The 7,948-nt window shown below is 38.6% G+C and overlaps 1 pseudogene; it reads right to left on the reverse strand.

Moving 5' to 3' along the window:
• Nucleotides 1-5,316: 5,316 nt before the first annotated feature.
• LOC149176262 (ethylene-responsive transcription factor ERF011 pseudogene) lies at nucleotides 5,317-5,921 on the reverse strand (annotated as a pseudogene).
• Between the last annotated feature and the right edge of the window lie 2,027 nt (nucleotides 5,922-7,948).

Consider the following 7,948-nt stretch of genomic DNA (forward strand, 5'->3'; position numbering starts at 1 on the left):
TGGAAATGGGAAACCATTTCCATGGACTTTATAACCGGGTTGCCTCGAACAAAGAAAAATAATGATTCCATTATGGTGGTAGTGGATAAGTTAAGTAAGGCAGCACACTTTATACCGGTACAATCCACGTATAAAGCTGTGCAAATTGCTCATATTTTCATGCAAAATGTGTTCAAGTTGCATGGACTTCCGAAGGTAATAATCTCGGATCGTGATGTTAAGTTCACATCAACTTTCTGGAGGACATTGTTTGCTGAACTGGGGACACAACTGAACTTTAGTACAGCCTATCATCCTCAGACCGATGGTCAAACGGAGCGGGTAAACCAAGTAGTGGAGGACATGCTGAGAGCATGTGTTATGATGAAACCAACCCAGTGGGAGGAATACCTCCACCTGGTTGAATTCGCGTATAATAACGGGTATCATACGTCAACACAGCTGAGTCCCTTTGAGGTTCTGTATGGGCGAAAGTGCCGCACACCCTCAAGTTGGGGTGGACCTGAGGATAGGTTAAGGTTTGGCCCGGATATGCTCAAAGAAATGGAAGACATGGTGAAAAAGGTGCGTAACAACTTAAAGGCTGCTCAGGACAGACAAAAAAGTTTTGCAGACCGAAAGAGAAGGTTCAAAGAATTCCAGGTCGGAGACCATGTTTTTGTAAGGATCCAAACCAGAAGGAGTACCTTACAGTGGAGTGGGTGTGCCAAGCTCGCACCTCGCTATTTTGGACCTTTTCAAATCCTGGCAAGAGTGGGGCCAGTAGCTTATCAACTCGCCCTACCAAGCCATATTAAGATCCACAATGTTTTTCACGTTTCCGTACTAAAACAATACGTCTACGATCCTAAACATGTGATCCAATGGCAGAATGTTCGGGTAAGAATTAATCTAGTCATTCTAGATAAGCTTTGTTCTTAAACAAGGAAATAACCAAATCTGTTGTTGTTTGCAGGTCGAGCCGGAAGGCGAGGTTCTGGTCGAACCACTGAGCATTCTCGACCGGAGAGAAGTGCGGCTGCGGAAACGGGTTATTTTCCAAGCTAAAGTGCAGTGGCAGCACTATGGGCCTGAAGAGGCCACTTGGGAGGATGAGGAACTCCTTAAAGCAGCTTACCCGAATTTGTTTAAGGGAAACGGACATCGGGACGATGTCCAATCACAGGAGGGGGAGATGTAATGACCCCAGAAGATGTAAATGTGAATTTTACTATGGTAAAAGACAGTATAGTAGTTGTTGTTTTATGTTTAATAGAAACAAAAACTTTGATAAACTACATTATGGAATAATTTAAATATATTCTTGAAATGCTGGCAGCCTCTGGGAGGTGGATTTCAAAGAAAGAAATCAGTTGTAATAACTGATTGAAACTGCCCTCCTAAACAGGAAAAGTCCTGGTTGTAGGGAGGAAGTTCTGTGCTGTGGGGACAGACAGAAGAGATCTTTCCAAGGAGAAAGAAAGAAAAAAAAAGAAAATACAAAAGAATAACTGGTTAAGTCTGGTAAGGACCAGATAACCAGGCACAAGGTGCACAGATCTTGTTGAGGGCTGAAGGCCTGCAAGATGGCTCGGGGGGAGATTTCCGTCTGATAAAGGGATCTCATGGATGGGTGGAAGAGCAGACTCGAAGCACAGGTGACTTGCTTGAGTATCTATTTATGACTCTGGTGAACCAGGTACGGTTTCAACCCACAGAGTCCTTGTTGAATTAAATAAGGAACTTACAGTGGACTTACAGTAGTTAAATAAGAACCGTACTTCATTTCTAAAAAAAAAACTGTCACAGTAATCATATAACTGCATAAGTGTAGTATTAAATTAAAGGACAGATTATCAGTCGATATACATGACCTGAAACTAGTCATGTTATTAATGAGGCTACATAGGTGTAGTTTAAATAAAAGACTGTTTATAGAAAAAGAAACATGACACGAAATAATCAGAGAAACAGAGGTATGTTAAGTAAAGAAGAAGCCATTAACGAGACAGACAGTTCCGCATACCTTGAACACATTCAAACTGTACATATATTGTGCCAACAAGAACGAGTCTAGAAACCCCAGCGCTTGGGAAGAAACCACGGCGGTAGGCGGATTCTAACCTCAGCGTTAGGGAAGAGAAGAATCTATGGTGGGTTATAAGAAAACTGTGAAAATACGAGATTCAACAGACTAATCCAGACAAGGAAATTTATTCTGCAATTGTATGAGCCAGAGAGAAAGCCATACCGTAATCGTTTATAAACAGTGTTTCAAACCACAATGTTTGTAGATACAATAACAGAGAAATCAGTTAATAAGAGCGATAAAGGAAAAAAAGGAGATTTCCGAACAAGAACCCTGTGTATGCTACCCAGGGAGGAAAACCAAACTCTAAACATGTGTATATTTCAATATTTGTAAAACAAAGGAACAGTATGGTATACCAATATAACCAACTGAGAACAATCATTGCAAAAGCTAGTTAAGACGAGAAACACATGGAAATACCAACACGAGTTACTCGAAACAGTAGCATAACCTGAGTAAATTTATGAGCCCAGCCGTCACTGAGACGAGCGGCTTATCCATAGTTATAAGTGGAATCAACGTTAACAAATCAATTAAACATGCACTGTACCAATATTGCTAAGCACGCAGTATATATTCACCATTTGTTCAAAGCGTAAGCCATTCCTGAGGAACGGACAGAGCAACATGTTCATATATCATTCAACAAAAATAATGCCAGATAGTGTAACCCTGGGGAGGGTAGCGAGTGCATATTCAATGTTAAATAGAGACAACTTTAAATAAAAGAAACCTGGTTCTGCTAACCCTGAACCGAGCATTACGGCCAGGACCGATGCCGTATGCCATACATTAGATACTGAGACCAAGTTCGGATATGCCGCAAGGGCAGTATACAACAAAATTAATCCATGAAATATATGAAATCGAACACAGGAGTTCCGCTGTGAACGATAACTCACCAGGCGGGTTATGGACTCAACCAGACAATAAACATAGATGTAAGTCGTGAGGGTTCCCTTTGGAGAATACCTCAGTAAATTGAAGCAAAGAAACCCGCATATGAACGGCGGTCTGTAACAAAACAATGAGAATAACTTAGGGTCGAGGAGCTCAGAGCTCTCGTATGCAAACGAAAAGCAATTAAGGAGTGAGAGCTTGCCTGTCGCCGCCGAGAGGGCTGAACCGTCGAGATTGGTCACCTTGACACCATCGAGAAAGGATTTGAATAATTCCACTTGCACGCTACCAGCGAAGAGGGACAAATTAGCATGGGTTGCTACGATTCACAATAAGAAAAAAGCCTGTACCAAAAACCATTAAGTTCAGAACAAAGGGAATTTACCTGTGTAGGCCTATTGCCGGCACCTCATGGCTTCCGGCGAAGTTGCAGGTTGTGAAGACGGCGATGGTGGGTTTCGAACCAGCGTTTGAGCACCGAAGCGGAGCCGAAAGGGCCGCGTGAACAAATAAACCCTGAGCCTGCTCCGATGGGTTAAGTATTAACTTAAAACCCTTGAATAGATCCCAACCCTTCGTTCCAAGGGCGAGATCTCGACCGTCCAAACAAAGCGGGAAAATGAAGCAAGAAGGCCGAGAATCCTGAGCCCGAGGTGTCACATGGCTGGATGGACGGACCATGCCACCTGCCCTGAAATGGCCCGAGATCATTAAGGCAGAGGATGAGTTGGCGCCGGCAGGGGCTGCGGCCGGACCACCAAACCCCACGCCCATTTAAGAAACACTATATGCTGGGGTGGGTTAATAGTTAGGTTCAGTTGTAAAGTCAATGGTTTCATAAAACAATATTACAAGGTAACATGATGCCTTGGTAGCATACGTATACCAGATTGCAAAGTGACTAAACGTTAGGCTATTCAGTATATCATTCGATGATGCATGACATTAAGTGCTAGACTATGTGGCATGTGGGTTAAACATGCGGCAATGCACAAGGATTAAAGTATATAGTATAGTATTGTCTATATGTTTGGCATATATTCAATTTTTTTTTTTTATGTATATGTGAACAAGGTTATGACAGAGGGCGAAGTCGAAGAGATTTCGGCCAAGGCATATTTGGCGGCGGCAGCTTGAATTTGGTGACGGGAAAGAGTAGACGCAGAGGGAATGGCGGACACAGGATCGGGGAAGTTGAATTTGGCGTTGGGACCTCTCAGGCAATACGCTGCCGCCTCATAAGCACGGGCAGCATGCTCTGTCGTCTTTTAGGAGCCCAGACATATCTTCTCTCTAGTTTTGGGCATCAGGATTTCGGATCCCAACTCCCGCCATTTGGGTATTATGATTCCCTTAAATTGGTTACAATTTTGCCTAGGTGGAGACCGCGAATGGTTGTCTCCAGAGACTTTCTCCATACTGGCAAAGCCATGCCAACGCAGTGTGATGGGAGGGACAAACAGTGAATCACATTGTATTTATGTTGCCATGTTATGAAAATGTTATGTAGATATGTGAAGACCGCTTACATTTATTTAATTGTGGTTATACATTCTCTAATGTAGAAAGTGCTAGTGAAGCTACAATGTGATTGTTCCAAATGTAATTCCATGCTTAAAAATCCTATGTCATTCATGTTTCTCTTTGTAAGTTTTTGAGAAGTTTTCGCTCAATTTCTTTTGCTTCTTGTTCATGGGTACTTTAACCATTATTGTCCGTATTTGCTCCTATAAACCCAGATTTTGCATCTCGTACTGATCCATAATTCTAATTATACATGGGTTCTTACATTGAGTCGGAAGGGACACATCATAACTGTGACTGCAATGCTAGATTATCCGTATAAGTTGATTAAATTTCAAATCTTATAGCGGAAAAAACATAGAACGAGAGCTACGCATATGTATAGACAAGAACAGCCATGTACTGTGGAACAAAATCTTAACTCCGTTGAAGCATTATGCCACTGTTTTTTCAGGTCATAGCAAACGGGAAATACAATAGGATAAAACAATAACTATTGAACAATTTGACTTAATCTTCAGCTAGTTACTGAATGTCGAGCTTTACGAAAACTTAAATATTTACCAAGGTACGCCCCAAGACTAGATTGTTTGTCGAAGTCTATTATTCTAGATTTTATGCAGAGATTAGACACGCATTAGAACTGTTTAATCAAAGTCACCCTTGTTTGTTCATAGATTATGTTCTTGAAGATAATGCAATATTATTTCTCTGAGTCAACAAACGGCAATTTCTGAAACCCACTGTCACAAGCCCACTCCGTTTCTAAAGCCAGAGACCATCGTGACGGCGATGGCGGTTTCTCCTTCCTCTTATTCTTATTATTGATGTTCTGCAGAGAGGACAGACTCAAAACTGTCACAAGCCCACTCCGTTTCTAAAGCCAGAGACCATCGTGACGGCGATGGCGGTTTCTCCTTCCTCTTATTCTTATTATTGATGTTCTGCAGAGAGGACAGACTCAAAGGGATTTCGTTCAAGGCATATTTGGCGGCAGCGTCTTGAATTTGCTGATGAGAAAGAGAAGACGCCGATGGAATGGGGGGCACGGAATCGGGGAAATTGAATTTGGCGTTGGGGCCTCTCAGGCTATAGAGTGCGGCATCGTAAGCACGGGCGGCTTGCTCGGCAGTTTTATAGGATCCTAGCCAGATCCTCACTGTCGATCTCGGCATCCGAATTTCGGACACCCACTTCCCCCATTTTCGCATTCGGATTCCCTTAAATTTGCGGCAAAATTTTCCGGGATTTTCCTCTCGAGGAGGCCGGGAATGGTGCTGTCGGGACTCTGGAGGGTTTCTCCATATTTGGCGGCGCAATGCCAGCGCTATGTAGTGGGAGGGAGACATCGAATCACAATTTGGAAGCGTAGAGCTTGGCAATTGCTGATCTGAAAATCTTAACTCCACTGAAATATTAACTGTGGATTTAAGATGCAGAGGCGCATATATCTATCTTGTTTTTCCAAAACGGATATGCCTATCTATATATAGATAGAAATACACGTTGAGGAAGAGCGTATTGACTGTAACTTACCAGGCACGGTCCCACGAGATTTAACACATGTGAGAAAACGTTAACTTTTAGTCAGGGTGAGCCAACTTTGAATTTTGGTGCCGGCGAGCCATAACGACTAGGTATGCTTAGACTACGAGCATGTAATCCTATTTAAAGTGATTTTAGATTCGATGGTGACGAATAGTTCATAATGTATGACGTGTTGAAAGAGAGATCCTGAAATGTTAAAGTGCACGTGTATTCAGAAACGAAGTGTGGAGACCACACGCTCTTATCTCCGAGTTATCGAACATCCATTTTTTTATTTGGGATGTAGTCTTCCGTGGACCACCGGGACATTTGTCCTTTGTCAGTGAAAATGTGAAGCATTTTTCTCACAAACTACGCTGACTCTGGTTCTAGGTCCGCGCCAAGGTCAATGTTGATGGAAAAATAATATGTCCACCCATGAAATGGTAAAGTTATATATATATATAGAAAACTTATATATACTCTAAAGTTATTCTATATTGAATTTCTAAATGTTATTGGTTTTTAATAGGTTAGTAGTAAAATGTTTGGTGCTATTTTTTTAAAATATTTGATTTAAAAAAAAATTATATAATTTTTATAAAATTTGGAATTTTATAAAATTTGGAAGAGTTTTAAAGTGAAATTATTTAATTTTATAAAATTTATAAAAAATGGAAATTAGTTTTTTTTTTTTTTTAAATATGAAAAGATAATTTTAAATTTTAGTAAATTTTATTAGTTTTTAATAGGTAAGTTTTAAAATAGAAATAAGTATTTTGGATTAATCACATAATTAGGATTTGGTCGACATTTTGAACCAACTAATGTGGTTCATCCTCAGGACAAAGTAAGAAATCCATCGACAAAAGAAATAAATAGTAAAGATGGATCATTGCCAGAATTACCGTTAAAATTTAGCTGTTGGTGAATTAGTTAATAGGTAAAGAAAATAATTAAATATAAAATATTGTATTTCAATATTATCAATTTATATAAAGTAATAATTTATATTATCTTATTTGTTAGGGGTGAACTTATTCTTATTAAGTAAAATGTATTTGGTAGAAAACTAGCTATTAGGAATTTAAAATATTTAATTTCAATATAATTCAATAATAATTAATTAGAAATATCAATCTCTATATTAAGATTATTTATTAATAATATCGAGTTTATATTATTTGATAGAAGGATGCTTACACTAATTAGAAAAATATTAAAATTTAAGGTAGATCACTTCCACCACAGGAAGCTTAGGGAGGTGATTGAGATTGAAAGGCATGTTAGAATCTTGGCATGCCAGAATCTTAATAGGAATGATGGTTGGAAATTGAGTAAGAACTGGATTCCAACTCTCTCATCATAACTCATCATTCCTCTCTTCTACTTTCCCCTCTTTATTTTCTTTTCGGTTTATTTTCGTATGGTTTCAACCTTGATCCTTGTTTTTATTTTTTTTTTATTTTTATTATTATTATTTTATTCTTATATGGGTATAATATGTTTGCATAACTAGTAATATTTTTCTAGTTAATTTAATCATCCCTCTATCAAATAATATAAACTCGATATTATTAATAAATAATCTTAATATAGAGATTGATATTTTTAATTAATTATTATTGAATTATATTGGAATTAAATATTTTAAATTCCTAATAGTTCATCTTGTCCTAAAGATGAACCACACTGGCTAGTTTGAAATGCATCGACCAAATATTCTTCGGGAAAAAATTCATTAACAAGCTAATTTTCTGTCAAATACATTTTACTTAATATGAATAAGTCAACCACAAATAAGATAATATAAATTATTACTTTACATAAATCGATAATATTGAAATACAATATTTTATATTTAATTATTCCTTAAAAACTAATTTTAACTATATATAAAATATTTTAATAAAATAACTCCTTACC

The sequence above is a fragment of the Pinus tabuliformis genome, chromosome 4_1, assembly GCF_031772625.1.
Source record: "Pinus tabuliformis cultivar Carrire ecotype Pingquan chromosome 4_1, CPIR1, whole genome shotgun sequence".
NCBI lineage: Eukaryota > Viridiplantae > Streptophyta > Pinopsida > Pinales > Pinaceae > Pinus > Pinus tabuliformis.